At 39.9% G+C, this 17099-nt stretch overlaps 1 long non-coding RNA gene and 1 other non-coding gene across 2 annotated transcripts; one reads left to right on the top strand and one right to left on the bottom strand.

The window, feature by feature from the left end:
• Positions 1-1747: 1747 nt before the first annotated feature.
• On the bottom strand, positions 1748-4449 carry LOC106565129 (uncharacterized). Its single transcript, XR_014379731.1, has 3 exons — positions 4144-4449; positions 2469-3885; positions 1748-2236 (listed from the first exon to the last, which is right to left on the bottom strand). It is a non-coding gene; the product is annotated as an uncharacterized LOC106565129 (transcript).
• A 5014-nt stretch (positions 4450-9463) lies between these two features.
• LOC145859529 (uncharacterized) lies at positions 9464-13662 on the top strand. The gene is made up of 2 exons (XR_014379732.1): positions 9464-9927; positions 13258-13662. It is a non-coding gene; the product is annotated as an uncharacterized LOC145859529 (long non-coding RNA).
• Positions 13663-17099: the final 3437 nt, after the last annotated feature.

Here is a 17099-nt window from a genome sequence, read left to right as displayed (position 1 = left end):
CATTGCTAGATACACCAAGATATAGCCTATGCGCACGGTTCGCTCTGTCTGCCTGCCTGCCCAGATCCTCTTTATCTTAGCTATAAAAAAATATAAAAAACCTAGTGTGTGTTTGGTCTAAGGTCTGTTGCATGAAGAACAGCTCAGCCTACTCATTGATAACCCCTACTTTAGTGAACTTGCGCGAGACACTGCATACAACACCCGTTCTGCCAGTCACATTCTGTTATAGGTCCTCTTAGCACACACATCCCTGGGTCGCTCCAGCTAGCAACTGGAACAAGCTGCAACAAACACTCAAACTGGACAGTTTTAGCTCAATCATGGATACTCTTACTGACAGATGTGGCTGCTTTGTGTGATGTATTGTTGTCTCTACCTTCTTGCCCTTTGTGCTGTTGACTGTGCCCAATAATGTTTGTACCATGTTTTGTGCTGCTACCATGTTGTTACCATGTTGTCATGTGTTTCTGCCTTGCATCTCTTTATGTAGTGTTGTGATGCGTGTTTTGTCCTATATTTATATAGTATTTTATTTATTTTTATCCCAGGCCCCATCCCCGCAGGAGGCCTTTTGCCAGGCCGTCTGTGTAAATAAGAATTTGTTCTTAACTGACTTGCCTAGTTAAATAGAGGTTAAATACATTTTTTTTAAAGCCAAGAAATTGCGAAATACTGCATTGGGATAGCATACATCTTTTCATGAGCGATGCACGGTTGTGACTTTCTACCTGGCTGTGCCCCCCTCCCATCATTCTCTCTCCCTCGCTAGCTAGCTCTTTGTTTGCTGTGAAAGATGCAAGAGTTGGAGCTCTTGAAGTAGACTATAGCAAATAGTTTCCTCCGTTGGAAAAATACTGAATCTTAAGAGTCAATTAACTTTGACACCCAGAAATGGGAGTCGACGGGCAAGGAGCAGTGCCCAAAAGTCGTGATATACGGAGGCTAACAACTGTTTCGTCAAAGTTACACTATAGTGGCATGGACATATGATGACACTGCCATCATTATCATGTTGTCATTAGCCATAGCTAGCTACCATAGTGATCCCTCAAGAGTAGCCAATTTCTGTGCATTATTCAAGTTTGCTAGCTAGCTAGGTGGCTGTGCAAGAAATTATATAATTATGCTAGCTAATTGTTTCAACGCACCACCCGTGTGAAATTACAAGACAAAATGTTTTTGTAGATGAACTGTGGTGAATGAAACTACAGCAACCAATGTGATAACGGCTGAGGTCATTTTTGCTGTTCTCCAAATAGCATTTTAGAGTTTAAAAATTGGTGTCAGGGAAAATGACACCCATTCATCTTTATTTAACTAGGCAAGTCAGTTAAGAACAAATTCTTATTTACAATGACCGCCTACGCCGGCCAAACCCTCCCCTAATAACCCGGACGACGCTGGGCCAATTTTGCGCCGCCCTATGGGACTCCCGATCACGGCCGGTTGTGATACAGCCCGGGACCGAACCAGGGTTTGTAGTGACACCTCAAGCGCTGAAATGCAGTGCCTTAGACCGCTGCGCCACTCGGGAGCCCCGACTGGTGTTGTTGTCCCAAACAAAAAATGTGAGCCATTCCACGAATGGCGTGCCTTCTGGTTAGTGTAATTTTGTAAAAAATAACTATATATTTCAGCTAATTGTAGCATTGCCATAAAGAGCACTTGTTCAACTTCGTAACAAACATGTTTTCCCCATCTCAAGCTGTTAAATAAGAAAAATGACTACAAAAGTGACTAAAAGTGCCTGTAACAGGGTTAACGATTTATTCTTAAAATCAACAATAACTCACCCTTGTGACAGTTTAACTGTAACTGATCGATAAACACATATTTCCATATCATTTGTAGCTAACTCATGTACAGTACTTGTGATAGCCACACATTCAGGGTCTGTTCTACAGCCTACTTGAAATGTAGATCAGTAAAGTAGAGTCTGTAGTGAAGATCACTTGGGGCCAGGCTCTCTACTGGCCCATTCTCTTCTGCCATCATCTTTCTGTCTTTCACTTTGACATCATTGTCATCGTCATCATCATTATCGTCATCATCATCTTCCCCCTCAGGCAGTGGGATATTCCTGTCACGGCAGATATTATGCAGGATGGCACAGATGATAATAATCCTGCTCACCCTCTCCGGCTTCAACTGGATGTCTGCTTGCAGGATGGGAAATCTCCTCTTCATTTGGCTGATGCCCCTTCTCATTACACCTCGCGTTTTCTTAAGTGCCCTGAAAATAACCACCACAACATCTGTATCACTAAGATAGGCCAAATTGACCATAGATACAAGACAGAGAAGAGGATACTGACAATTGGGTAACCGGACCGTTTTATTCCTCCTCAGGTGGTTATGTCCTAAGTATTGCTATTCACAAATTTGCTATGACAACCAACTTCCTTCATTTGAAGTTAAACTCAATGAAGAGGTGGATTTTTAACATGTATAATACAACATATTACCTGTTGTAGTTCAACTGTGGGCCAGGCAGTGGATGGAGGTAAGGTGTGAGCAGCCATTGTCTGCAGGGGTATCCACTGTCCCCCAGCAAGTGACATCCAGCAAGAGAAAGAAGCCCCTCAATCTGTTTGAGGCCACCCTCACTCAGTATCTCCTGATCCACACTCTTCTGCACAACATAGAGAACCTTGCAGTGTGCATCGAACACCACGTGGGTGTCGATTAAAATAATTGGGTCTCCAGGGAAATTCTTGAACTCCTTGTTGTATGTTGTACTTAATACTGAGCTGCTTCTAAACGTTGTGCCAATGACTCCAGCAACACTGGGGAAGCCAGCTATTGCCTTAAACCTAGCTTGGTTATGTTGGAGCTGGCTGGCATCTTGCGGGAAGGCAACGAACTGGCCTACTAGTTGAGGATCTGAGAGGGCATTGATAGTTTGTGTTATCACCATTCTGACGTGAGCTGTTGAACAGCTTGACCGTCCCAAATCGTCACTACTGCACGGTAGCATCTTGCCTGTGGCCAAGTAACCCAGGGTTATTAGTAATTTAACTTCAGGAGAAATGGCTTGACATTGATGTTTTGACGATGTGAGAGAGTCTCTGACTAACTCCAATACAAACTTAATTCCTGCCTGATCAAGCCTGTATCTTCCCAGCAACTCCTTGTCATCACACATGAATAAAGCATCTTTGTTTGTCACAGTATGATGAGTTTCCTGATTAAAATGTCCTCCTAGAACATGCCCTGGCCAATAATGATGATTCCTCATATGCCTTACCAGGTCTGCCTTTGCACTGTAGCATTTGTCACAGTCTTTGCACTTATATGGCTTTTCCCCGGTGTGAACAGTCATATGGATTCTCAGATTAGTATTGTGAGCGAAGCATTTGCCACAGACATGGCAACAATATTTTTTCCCTTCACAACTCCGCTTTAACCCTGACGATGTTTCTCCCTTCTCAACCCAAGCATTTTCTCTTGTTTTAGTCTCATCAGCAGAGCACTCTGAATTTACTGCAGAAAAGGGCTGCGAGACACTGTAGTTCTCTTCTGTTTCCATCTGCTCAGTTGTGTTGGTAGGTAGAGAGTCACTCAGTCTGTTCTTTACATTTTGTCTTTGGTAAAGGTGTGAGGGTTGAGGTGGGTCCTGATCACAGTCACTTTTAATATAGGGAGGGTTGAATATGAACTCTTTTATATCAGACTCCAGCCCTTGAAGTTGGTCTTCGCCCTGACTGACCCAGAACTCCCCCTCTTTAATCTGTGTGTGATCTTTCGGACTGGTCTGGAGGTCGTCTTCCTCTTTAATCTGTGTGGGCTCGGGGTCCTGTTCATTTTTAATCTGTGTGGGATCTGGGTCTTGGCCCAACCTGGGGCTCCCCTCTTGCTTACTCTGCACAGCAGGAACCACTTCTTGTAGAAAGCATAGAAGAAAACATTCAATGTGTTTTCAAATTCAATCATAGTTTTGTTCAGATAAATTTGCTAAGATTTCTATTCCTCAAAACAGCTAATAATTAACAGCCAACTAACAACATAACTGTTTGTTTAGCAGTGGCTTTGGCTGGCTAAATTTTACATATTTACAACAAACGTGTGGCAAACATTCTAGTCAATCTAGATGGCTAGGTAGAGAGGTAGGTAAATTAGTTCCCCTGCCTAGTTACAAACCTGTTCTATGTAACTTTATCTCGGGTTCCAAAACGAAATCTAGCAGCCTTTGTAGACGTTCAACCTCCTCCTTTGAACGGGATAGTTCTTCCTGGTACTCTGCTAACGATTTTTTAAATGCCCCAGATATTTCCACAGCGGCCGCTGATAATCGGTCGGTAAGAAACGTGTTGAATAGCTGTAATTTTGACATTGTGAAGGGAATCCTAGTCCAGTCAATATTCCACCATCTTTTGCAAATTGGGAAGAGGGGAAGATAATGCTCTAGTTCTTGTTCTTCAGTGGTTTTAAATGGCGGTTGACAACCAACTTTAGTGGTGCATTACCGCCACCAGCTGGACTGGAGTGTGGACTAGAGACGGAAGTTCTAAAAACTGTCTCGCTTTTTTGTATTTTTTTTGTTTTTTTTAATGTATTACCAATGTAGAAAGGTCTGTATACATACAATAAGTACATAGACAATGATAACATATGCTAGGGGGTACAACAAATTACAGATTATACAAAGACCTTAAGAAACACATTGTTTTAACAGCTTTCTTATTAGAAGAATTTAGAATAGTCTTAATGTACTGCTCGAATTCCTTATAGAAAACACGGAAGAGTTTTTTTATTCGTGAATTTACATTTAGGAATATGACATTTTGCCTTTAACACAATTATATTGAGGTAAAATTGTTTTTCTTTATCTTTACCATAGTTAAGGAAACTGAGCAGAACATTCTCCCATAACAAACAAAAGTCAAGAATATTAACAATTATAAAACTGAATCTTTCCATAATTGTTTTACATGTAGACAATGCCAAAATAAATGTGAACGTTTCTGGATGCTCAACACAAAAAGTACAATCAACGTTAATGTAATTTGAGTTTCTTCAGGTAATGATTCGCAGGGTAATACTTATGGATCATTCTGAAAGAGACCCCTTTTGCCTTGCAAGTATTTGTGTGGTAATATCAATACTTTTTTCCAACAGATATTAGGGACCAATATATTCCAGTAACTTGTGACATAAGGAATGGATACAATATCCCTTTGAAATAAAGCACATATAGATCTGTTGTTCTGGGGGAGCAAGGAGAAATATATTTTCCCTATTGGAGAGTGAACTGGATTAAGTGAGGGTAGGTCAAGAAGGTGAGGTCTGGCTACACCTCTAAATAACATTAGCCAGATGGAATAGCATCAAAGACTATGGCAAACTCTCAAGGTGTTATAGGGATATGGTAACGAGATAGAAATTCCTCAATTGAGTAACAATTCTGCATTAAAAAGTTGACTCACCAGCAAGATATAATTATTGAACCAATTATTTAAAAATAAAGACTTGTTTCTATACAAAATGTCCTTACTGTCCCAAATGAAATACCTATGCGGGGAAAAATGTTTATATATTAACGACCACGCTATGAATACTTGTCTATGAAAAGCAGATCATTTTGCAGGAATCTTATCAATGTAATTACATATAGTTACAAAGCTATTGTGACGCTCGTCGCAAGGAGTAGACCAAGGTGCAGCGTGTTGAGTGCACATGATAAATATTTATTTAAACTCAGAACACTAAAGCGAAACAAATAATTGAAACCGACCGTCACGTTCTGCAGGATTTACAGAGCTGTGCAAAAACAAGATCCCACAACTGAAAGTGGGAAAAAAAAAAAAAGGGCTGCCTAAGTATGATTCCTAATCAGAGACAACGATAAACAGCTGCCTCTGATTAGGAACCATACTCGGCTCAACACAAAGAAATAGAAAACATAGAAATGAACATAGAAATACAAAATCTAGAATGCCCACCCAAATCACAACCTGACCTAACCAAAATAGAGAAAATAAACGGCAATCTAAGGTCAGGGCGTGACAACTATTACATATAGTTACAAAGTAACATATAATTGAGGCCACCAAAACGGGAGAAGGTATAATGAGGGATGAAATTCCTAATTGAAGTTGGATTCCTTCAAAAATATTTAGCCCAATTTATCTGAAAAGTATTATTCAAAGTAGGAAAATCTAAAAAATTGAGACCGCCATATTCATATGAGTTCATATCGACAGATTTCCTAATATAATGTGTACGATCTTTCCAGATGAAGTTGAAAGCACCTGGTCAACTGCTTTACCTATTTTGTTGTCAAGATATAGGGACTGGGCTGCATAAGTAAGTCTGGAGATACCTTCAGCTTTAGAAAGCAATACTCGACCTTTCAAGGATAAATCCCTCTGCAACCAATGGTTCAACTTAGTTTAGTTTTTTTCAATAATAGGTATAACATTTAATGAGCATCTTTCCTGTTGATCCTTAGATATGGTAATCCCAAGGTATGTAACTTTTTCCTTGACTGGAATATTGCATATAGAAGGTATCACACAGTCTTTAACAGCAAACAATTCACACTTATTAAGGTCTCGCTTAGGAAACGGAAAACATAATTAAATACGTCACTTTAAGTTTTTTTTAACAATTCTAAACTTGGATTAAAAAATACAAGGCAAAGTGTTAAACAAATCAACATATATTTTACATTTGAGATTCTTCAAAGTAGCCATCCTTTGCCTTGATGACAGCTTTGCACACTCTTGGCATTCTCTCAACCAGCTTCATGAAGTAGTCACCTGGAATGGATTTATATTAACAGGTGTGCCTTGTTAAAAGTTAATTTGTGGAATTTATTTCCTTCTTAATGCATTTGAGCCAATCAGTTGTGTTGTGACAAGGTAGGGGGGTATACAGAAGATAGCCCTATATGGTAATAGACCAAGTCCATATTATGGCAAGAACAGCTCAAATAAACAAAGAGAAACAACAGTCCATCATTACTTTAAAACATGAAGGTCAGTCAATCCGGAAAATTTCAAGAAATTTGAAAGTTTCTTCAAATGCAGTCGCAAAAACCATCAAGAGCTATGATGAAACTGGCTCTCATGAGGACTGCCACAGGAAAGGAAGACCCAGAGTTACCTCTGCTGCAGAAGATAAATTCATTAGAGTTAACTGCCCCTCAGATTATAGCCCAAAATAAATGCTTCACAGAGTTCAAGTAACAGACATATCTCAACATCAACTGTTCACAGGAGACTGTGTGAATCAGGACTTAATGGTCGAAATGCTGCAAAGAAACCACTACTAAAGGACACCAATAATAAGAAGAGACTTGCTTGGGCCAAGAAACACGAGCAATGGACATTAGACTGGTGGAAATCTGTCCTTTGGTCTGATGAGTCCAAATTTCAGATTTTTAGTTCCAACCACCGTGTCTTTGTGAGACACAGAGTAGGTGAACGGAAGATCTCTGCATGTGTGGTTCCCACCATGAAGCATGGAGGAGGAGGTATGATGGTAGGGAGGTGCTTTTCTGGTGACACTGTCAGTGATTTATTTATAATTCAAGGCACACTTAACCAGCATGGCTACCACAGCATTCTGCAGCGAAACCCCATCCCATCTGGTTTGTGTTAGTGGGATTATCATTTGTTTCTCAACAGGACAATGACCCAAAACACACCTCCACGTGTAACATGGTTGAAATAGACATTCTTAGTTGTATGAGTTTTGTCATAATTAAGCAGTCAGGTTATGTATGTATAGTTGTGAAGCCATCTGCTGTATTATTTGAGTAACTGCATCCCTGTGTGTATCTATATATGTGCGCATGATCACGCCGCATCCAGCCATAGAGTTGTTAAACTTTGATGGTGGTATGTATCGTGATCCATGCTGCACCCAGTGTTTTCACTTTTAAAGTTATATCTAATGCATGTTAGGCTGAAAACCATATTGTTTTATAATCATTAGCGATTTTGACACATTATGTGATAGTGTTACTGAGTTGTGTCATGTATTTATAATTTTATGGAAATTTACTAAATTTGCATGTTGCGTTATGCTAATAGTTAGCTAACGTTTGCCTTGTACTTTCTATGCTAATGAGGCTAGTCACCTGAAGTGTAAATGTGTTTTTATTTTGTTGTTTCACGTCACTCAGATTGCATGGTGGGTTTGCAGTTGTGCTGAAGTTTATTTGGTGTTGTGTATGTATTTGCAGGTACGTGCTCCCAAATTATATGGAATAATGATATGTTACTGTACACGTGTAGCCCATGTTCTGTGGTGATGTGTTATGGCTGTCAGACGGAGGAATTATATATTGAGCGCTCCTCTGTAGCCATATTATAAATGTAATAATGTATAAAATGTATATTATAAATAGACATTTAACTTTTCTAAAATTGTTACTGATCCAAAAACACAGTAATTAAACATTGATGGAGATTGCATGGTGGGTTTGCAGTTGTGCTGAAGTTTAGGCGGTGTTGTGCATGTATTTGCAGAATAAACAGCATTGTGTCCTTTGTCGATGAGCCAAATAAAAGCCGTTACACACAGGCTGTGTAAGAGCTATTTGACCAAGAAGGAAAGTGCAGCATCAGATGTTCTGGCCTCAACAATGACCCGACCTCAACCCCATTGAGAAGGTTTGGGATGAGTTAGACCGCAGAGTGAAAGAAAAGCAGCCAACAAGTGCTCAGCATATGTGGGAACTCCTTCAAGACTGTTGGAAAGGCATTCCTCATGAAGCTGGTTGAGAGAATGCCAAGAGTGTGCAAAGCTGTCATCAAGGCAAATGGTGGCTACTTTGAAGAATCTCAAATATTAAAAATATTTTGATTTGTTTAACACTTGGTTGGTTACAACATGATTCCATATGTGTTATTTCATAGTTTTGATGACTTCACTATTATTCTGCAATGTATAAAATAGTTAAAATAAAGAAAAATCCTTGAATGAGTAGGTGTGTCCAAACTTTTGACCTGTACTGTATATTTTTTTAATTATACCATCTTTGAGAACTAACAAAAGTTCGACAAATTCCCAAAACCAGGCATTCAGGGCACATTTACATATATTTTGTTATAACGTTTGAGCAGAGGAACACAATTTTACCCATAGTAAAATCCATAGAATTGCAGGAAATTAGCTTTAAAACTGCAAAATGTAATTTCAGCTCCATGCCAAGCTGTATAGAATTATTGGTAATGAGATTAAAAACAGCAAAAAATTCTCTCAGCTCAATGGAAAAATGTGTAGAATTGCAAAAAATGTGCTTTTCAACAGCAACATTTTCTGTACGCTGCCAAAATACCTTTCTAGCTAATAGACTATGTTAGAGTTTACACTTCCTCTTCAAATTAACTGTGGGAAGGTCAAAATAATGAAACTGTCTACCAAATCGATTAATTTTCAAATGCTAATTACTTCTACTTGCCATTATCATTCACCTGATAAAACAATACGTGATTTTCTTCTGCTAACATATGATGGGGGTCTCCGGGTCGCTGGTTTGCTGGTGCGGGGTCCATGAGTAAGAAAAGTTTGAAAAGCCCTGGTCTAGTCTGCTTAGAGGCTTTGCCTTTTCCTCTGTGGTGAAAGTAAGGAAGTGTCTCTGCTGCCAATGAGAGAGTTAGCTAGCTACAACATCGTTATATAATTACCAGCTTAGCCTAAGATTTGTATTCCCCTTTCATCTGTGCGGGTTAGCTAGCATATGAACTGAACTGCTCGACATTTACTCAACAGAAAATGTCAAAACTACAGGTGTTGAATGCGTTTATTACTGAGAAATTAATAGTGGCGTTGAGATACAGTATACAGTATTTGGGGCAGTGGAAAATACGATAACGGAGTACGAGGAAGACATTTCCTGATCAGAGGAGAGTAAACGTCAACAAAGGCGACTGGACTTGTATTTCAAACCTGTGATAAAATTACATAAAACAGGTTTGTTGCAATCTCTCGAAGTGTGTGTGTGTGTGTGTGTGTGTGTGTTTGCGAGAGAGAGTGTGTGAGAGAAACTTCATTGGGTATAGCTCTCTCCCTAATGGATATGATTGTTATTGAGCATGTCTTAGTATCAGGCCACAAGATCAACCCAGTATCTAAATATAAAGGGGAAGGGGATATTTGATTTGAATGCAGCCTCGTGCTGTTGCAATTCACCTAGTTTCCACATAGGGGAGAAACAACCCAGTATCTTAGCTTCCACAAAGGGGAGAAATTCCATGTGTAACGCATTTAACTTTAGACTATTTACTGTATTACAAAAGTAATATTGAATTGTGTTTGGTTGACAATGCAACAAAATATAAACATTAAAATGAAATGTATCTACTGCTTTGATAGTTCCATCTGAGTCACTGACTTAGTCACATCCTTTAACTTTTATTTTTGGGTGAGCTGGATATTGTTAATTTGTAGACAAAATTGAATTAATATCAGTAGCACAGATGGAACTATCCAAGCAGAAGATACATTTCCTTTAAGTGTTTATATTTGGTTGCGTTGACAACCAAGCACAATTCAGTATTACTTTTGAAATACAATAAATAGCCTATAAACTTGTTAACAAATGAAATGTTAGATTCACATATCCAGCTCACCCAAAAATAAAAGTTAAAGAATGTGATTATGTCAGTGGCTCAGATGGAACTAGCCAAGCAGTAGATACATTTCCTTTTAATGTTGATATTTTGTTGCATTGTCAACCAAACACAATTCAATATTACTTTTGTAATACAGTAAATGCACTTTAAATAAAGTTTGATTTAGTCCTATACTTTAACTTTGATTTTTGGTTGAAATGGACACATGAATCCAACATAATACGATGCTGGGCCAATTATGCACCGCCCTATGGTACTCCCGATCATGGCCGGTTGTGATACAGCCTAGGATCGAACCAGGGTCTGTAGTGACGCCTCTAGTACTGAGATGGATGCGCCACTCGGGAGCCTTGAGATGTACAACTTGATTGGAGTCCACCTGCGGTAAATTCAATTGATTGGACATGATTTGGAAAGGCACACACCTGCCTATATAAGGTCCCACAGTTGACAGTGCATGTCAGAGCAAAAACCAAGCCATGAGGTTGAAGAAATTGTGCGTAGAGCTCAAAGACAGGATTGTGTTGAGGCACAGATCTGGGGAAGGGTACCGCATGGCAAGCGGTACCGGAGCACCAAGTCTAGGTCCAGAAGGCTTCTAAACAGCTTCTACCTCCAAGCCGTTAGACTCCTGAACATCTAATCAAATTGCTACCCAGACTATTTGCATTGCCCACCCCTCTTTTTACGCTGCTGCTACTCTTTGTTATTATCTATGCATAGTCACTTTAATAACTCTACCTACAAGTACATATTACCTCAATTACCTCGACTAACCGGTGCCCCCGCACATTGACTCTGTACCGTTAACCCCTGTATATAGTCTCGCTATTGATATTTTACTGCTGCTCTTTAGTTACTTGTTCCTTTTATTTCTTATTCTTATTTGTATTTTTTAAACTGCACTGTTGGTTTGTAGGTAAGCATTTCACTGTAAGGTACTCCCGATCTGTTGTATTTGGCCCATGTGACTAATAAAAGGCACATGACAGCCCGCTTGGAGTTTGCCAGAATGCACATAAAGGACTCAGACCATGAGAAACAAGATTCTCTGGTCTGATGAAATCAAGATGGAACTCTTTGGCCTGAATGCCAAGGGTCATGTCTGGAGGAAACCTGGCACCATCCCTACGGTGAAGCATGGTGATGGCAGCATCATGCTGTGGGGATGTTTTTCAGCGGCAGGGACTGGGAGACATGTCAGAATTGAGGCAAAGATGAACAGAGCAAAGTAGAGATCCTTGATGAAAACCTACTCCAGAGCGCTCAAGACCTCAGATTGGGGCGAAGGTTACTATGCAATCTGATACACGTCAAATCAGTTTTCTTGATCTTCTGATCTTGTGTGAAGATAATGTTCTATACACTGATCTTTACAGGAAACCTACTGATCGTAACAGTTTGTTGAGGGCTGATGGCTGTCACCCACTTCCCTTGAAAAATAGTTTGCCCTACAGCCAATTCTGTCGAATCAAAAGAATTTGTATAAAACAATCAGATTTCGACAGAAATATGGCTGAGACGCAGGATAAGTTCAAGGAGAGGGGGTACAACAAGGATCAGATTAATATTGCCATTGAGAAAATTCAAAACAAAACATGACCTTTTTCAAGGTCAGTCTCGCAAAAAGACGCATTCTTGTGTTCTCACTACCCGCTATTCAAAGTGCTCTGAACAAATTAAAGGAATCGTTCACAAACATTGGCACATTCTGAAATATGATGATAGTCTCGGTAATGTGTTTTCCGACCTTCCCCTGGTCGTATTCTCGCGGGGCAGAAATCTCAGAGACCAATTGGTACACTCTGATTTACCACCCCAAGATATTCCTGAACAACGTCTATTTGCGCCCATACTGGATGGAAACTACAAGTGTAATGGCTGTGCTCAATGCAATGGCACTTATAAATGTAGATCCTTCAAACACCCACAAACAGGGAAATCTATCCCAATTAAAGGTGTTATTACGTGTTCCACTAAGGCAGTTATTTATCTTATAACTTGTCCTTGTGGTAAAAATTATGTGGGTAAAACAAAGCGTGAATTAAAAGTACGTATCTCAGAGCATCGTAGCACCATTAGGTGCAAAAACTTGACTTACCCAGTTGTGGCCCACTTTTTGGAAGCAAACCATTCGATTTCGTCTCTGCGTTATATTGGCATCGAACATGTCACCCTCCCGAGGAGAGGGGGTGACCTTGATAATTTATTGTTAAAACGAGAGGCTGCCTGGATCTTTAATTTAAAGACCCTTGCTCCCTTCGGTCTCAACATAGACTTTGATCTGAAGCCATTCTTGTGATTATTGTGATTTTGCCATTGTAATTGTTTGTTAGATACATTTTAGACTACAAATGCTATGATCGTATGCTATCCATTTGTTTGTCTTTTTGTATGTTCTTTGTATGCCATTTTTTTAAATATTTGAGTTAACCAATGATATTAGGCCACATTTGGCCATGATTACAAACACCTGTGTGTTTCTTGACACTATATAAATGACTCATCTCGCAGTGTTTGTGATGATAGCCTGATGAAGACAGCTTTGCTGTCGAAACGTTGGTTATTACATTTTTGCATCTGAGCTCTTAGAGTGTGCGGCTTTCCCTTGTTTTCTACTCCGCTAGCCAGCACCTCGCCTTTATAGGTGTGCGTTTCTTTTTTCTAGATTGGGGCGAAGGTTTACCTTTCCAACAGGACAACGACCCTAAGCGTACAGCCAAGACAACGCAGGAGTGGCTTCGGGACAAGTCTCTGAAAGTCCTTGAGTGGCCCAGCCAGAGCCCGAACTTGAACCCGATCGGACATCTCTGGAGAGATCTGAAAATAGCTGTGCAGCGACGCCCCCCCATCCAACCTGACAGAGCTTGAGAGGATCTGCAGAGCAGTATGGGAGAAACTCCCCAAGTACAGGTGTGCCAAACTTGTAGCGTCATACCCAAGAAGACTCGAGGCTGCCAGAGGTGCTTCAACAAAGTACTGATTAAAGGGTCTGAATACTTATGTAAATGCGATATTTCAGTTTTTAAAATGTTATAAATAAATAAAATAAAAAAATGTTTTTTCTTTGTCATTATGGGGTATTGTGTGTCTGTGTAGATTGATGAAGAAATAACAGCAATTAATAAATGTATAGAATAAGACAGTGACGTAACAAAATGTGGAAAAAGTCAAGGGGTCTGAATAATTTCCGAATGCACTGTAGGCCTAAATAGCATAATTGATGCTATATGAGTGACTGTTTGGTCACATTTTATTTGCTCTGATAAATCTACCCTTTGGAATGACTTTAATAGCAACAATGAATCTATTTTGTTTAAGTGGAGACCTCTCAACAATCATTCTCACAATAGCACATTGGTACTAGTCAGTCACAAAATCATATCTCAGCCGGGCTGGGCTTGGATAAAACCCTGAATTGGAGAGGAAAGTGTAGCTGTCGATACAGTAGATCAATTCTCCAGTAGGAGGTGCTGCCCAGCCTATAGTTTTTAACTCCTCCCTATGTGAAAAGTGACTGTGATCAGAACTTACATCTTCCCCAAAACCAAACTGTGGAAAACCGAGAGAGGGATTTCTACCAACACACACAACTGAAGAGATCAAAACAGATCCTGATGGAGAGGGCTATGGAGTAACAGAACAAAACAATTAATTTAAGCCCCTCTCTGCAATTCATCCAGGCTGTTCTGCAGTTCAGATTGGAAACCGTGAAAGTGACGATTGTGTGGACAGTGAGTGGAGGACGACTGTCAGGTTTAAAGTCACTTAAATCAAAGAGGACACGGGCAAAGACAGGACAAAGCATTATTAAGACCAGGGAGCTGAAAGTTCCATTGAGGGTGAGACACCACACAAGCAGTGGCGACCCGTCTTTCAGGGCAGGTGGAGCAGACCACCACAAGGTCAAATTCAAAAAAGATATACATTTGTATTTTTGGGGGGAGGGGGCTTGCCTATTTTGCTTGTTATTTTGGCATTAATAAGTGTCATATATCAGTTTGCAAACAATGAAAATAAATTATTAAATGTAGTTGAGTTAATAGAGCCGCCTACAAACATGGTCTCTTTTTTGCTATTCCTTGAGTAAGGCAGCTCCAAAATGCAGGTGTTTCAGCCTAGCTAAGTGTTTTCTGTGGTGGTGGGGCTAGCCAGCAGAAAATACAGAGCGTTGCGCCTGATTGGCTCAGTTTTCTGTCATGATTGGCTCAGTTTTCTGTCATGATTGACTCAGTTTTCTGTCACTCTTGGGACAGTATGTCATCCCCAAGGTTAGAGCTCGAAAATGTTAGCCCCTTGGGTTCTGCCATAGAGTTATATTAGAAGTGCCCATCCAAGAAGGCTCAAGGTCATTGGCCACAGATAAAATGACATCAAATCACGTTATATCTACAGTAGCTTTGATTGGATGTCAACATCTTACTTTCAAAGTCTTAGCTAGCAGTCATCATCAGTTGCCATCAAGTCGGCAATCTACTGGGAAATCCTTTGTAATCCTTGTCATATGAAGAGAAATTATAGCTGAAAACGTATCGGTGCTCATTGGCCATTGTACATAAAGATTACACAACAAGTTAAAAATCTCAAATTCAACAATGAGTCGTTTGGAAGGAATCAGTGGCTAACTGTAAGCATTACAAAGAAACCACTAACATTAGCCTGCTATTCAATGGAGTGGCTGGGTTTGTCCCAGGTGGATCATCATTATTTGGACCATAAAGATTAATTTGTCAAATCGGTTTATCGTCCAACATCATATTTAAAAATTATCCTCATTCTTTTCGGATCTATTTGGAAAGTTTGCACATTTGGGTCGAAATTGTTATTAATTAATATTATCACCCCTTTTGAGTTTCTTTGCCCATTTCTCCCTCCCAGTACTTTTTCCATACAACCTCATCTGTAATTGTAGAGTTTCCTGTAAACAATAGATATTATATTCCTTCTCTTTTAGCCAGGTAAAGACTGATAGTCTTTTTTTTATAATCTGCTAAGCAGTTATACCTAGCTATACTTTTTTCAACACTTACCATAATGAGATACCTCGTTTCAATAATACTTACCATAATATATGCCTGTAAACTTACTACCAAAAGGTACCATGATGATCAAGCTGCTAGACACCCTGAATTTATCCATACTTACCAATCCTACCAGAATCAATGTCTGACATCTACCCATGTAGCTGTACCACACTATATGCACTGCAACTAACTCTAAGTAAACCTACAATTGTCTTCCAATATCCCTCCCTCATCCCAGGGGGTGTTGTCCCTGACGCTATAGTTTCTTTAAATGTTTTTATTTAACTAGGCAAGTCAGTTAAGAACAAATTCTTATTTACAATGACGGCCTACCCCAGCCAAACCCGGAAGATTGTGCACCATTGTGCACCACCCCAATTGTGCACCACCCTATGGGACTCCCAATCACAGCTGGTTGTGATACAGCCTGGAATCAAACCAGGGTCTGTAGTGACACCAGAGATGCAGTGCCTTAGACCACTGCGCCACTCGGGAGCAGATACTATCACACCATCGGGACTGTCTCATAAACCTGTTTCAATGCTGCCACCCCTCAAGCACCCACTATGGCATGACCATGAGAGGAGCATCCTCTTTAGGAATTAGCCATAAATGTAAAAAAAAGAATAAAGAGTGAAAGAAAATAGATAAATAAATTAGGTTGTACACTTTATTTGCGACTTTCTCAAATCATCAATAGCCTACAGTCGCATCATGCAGCCTATATTTATTTTGATTTATAATACATTCTAAGGTTTGTGTCATTCACAACTGAAGTTGGCAAATAACTCTAAATCTAGCATAGAACCTATTTCAAATGATCACTTTTATGCTCAACATAAAGACTTCATATATTATTTTATTTTAGAATTAATTTTGTGCACACATTTTTTTATATCCCTGTTAGTGAGCATTTCTCATTTGCCAAGATAATCCATCCACGTGACAGGTGTGGCATATCAAGAAACTGATTAAGCAGAAGGATCATTACACAAGTTCACCTTGTACTGGGGACAATGAAAGGCCACTCTAAAATGTGCAGTTTTGTCACACTACACAATGTCATAGAAGTTTTGAGGGAGCGTGCAATTGGCATGCTGACTGCAGGAATGTCCACCAGAGCTGTTGCTAGAGAATTGAATGTTCATTTCTCTACCATATCCGTCTCCAACGCCATTTTAGAGAATTTAGCAGTACGTCCAACCGGCCTCACAACGCCAGCCCAGGACCACATCCGGCTTCTTGATCTGCGGGACCGTCTGAGACCAGCCACCCGGACAGCTGATGAAACTGAGGAGTATTTCTATCAGTAATAAAGCCCTTTTGTGGGCTGTGCCTGCCTCCCCAGTGGGTGGGCCTATGCCCTCCCAGGCCCACCCATGGCTGCAACCCTGCCCAGTCATGTGAAATCCATAGATTATGGACTAATTTCTTTCAAATGAGTGATTTCCTTATATGAACTGTAACTCAGTAAAATCATTGAAAT

Source organism: Salmo salar, chromosome 12, assembly GCF_965601325.2.
Source record: "Salmo salar chromosome 12, fSalSal1, whole genome shotgun sequence".
NCBI lineage: Eukaryota > Metazoa > Chordata > Actinopteri > Salmoniformes > Salmonidae > Salmo > Salmo salar.
The sequence above is the reverse complement of the archived record's forward strand: the minus strand, read 5'-3'. Positions and strand labels throughout refer to the sequence as shown.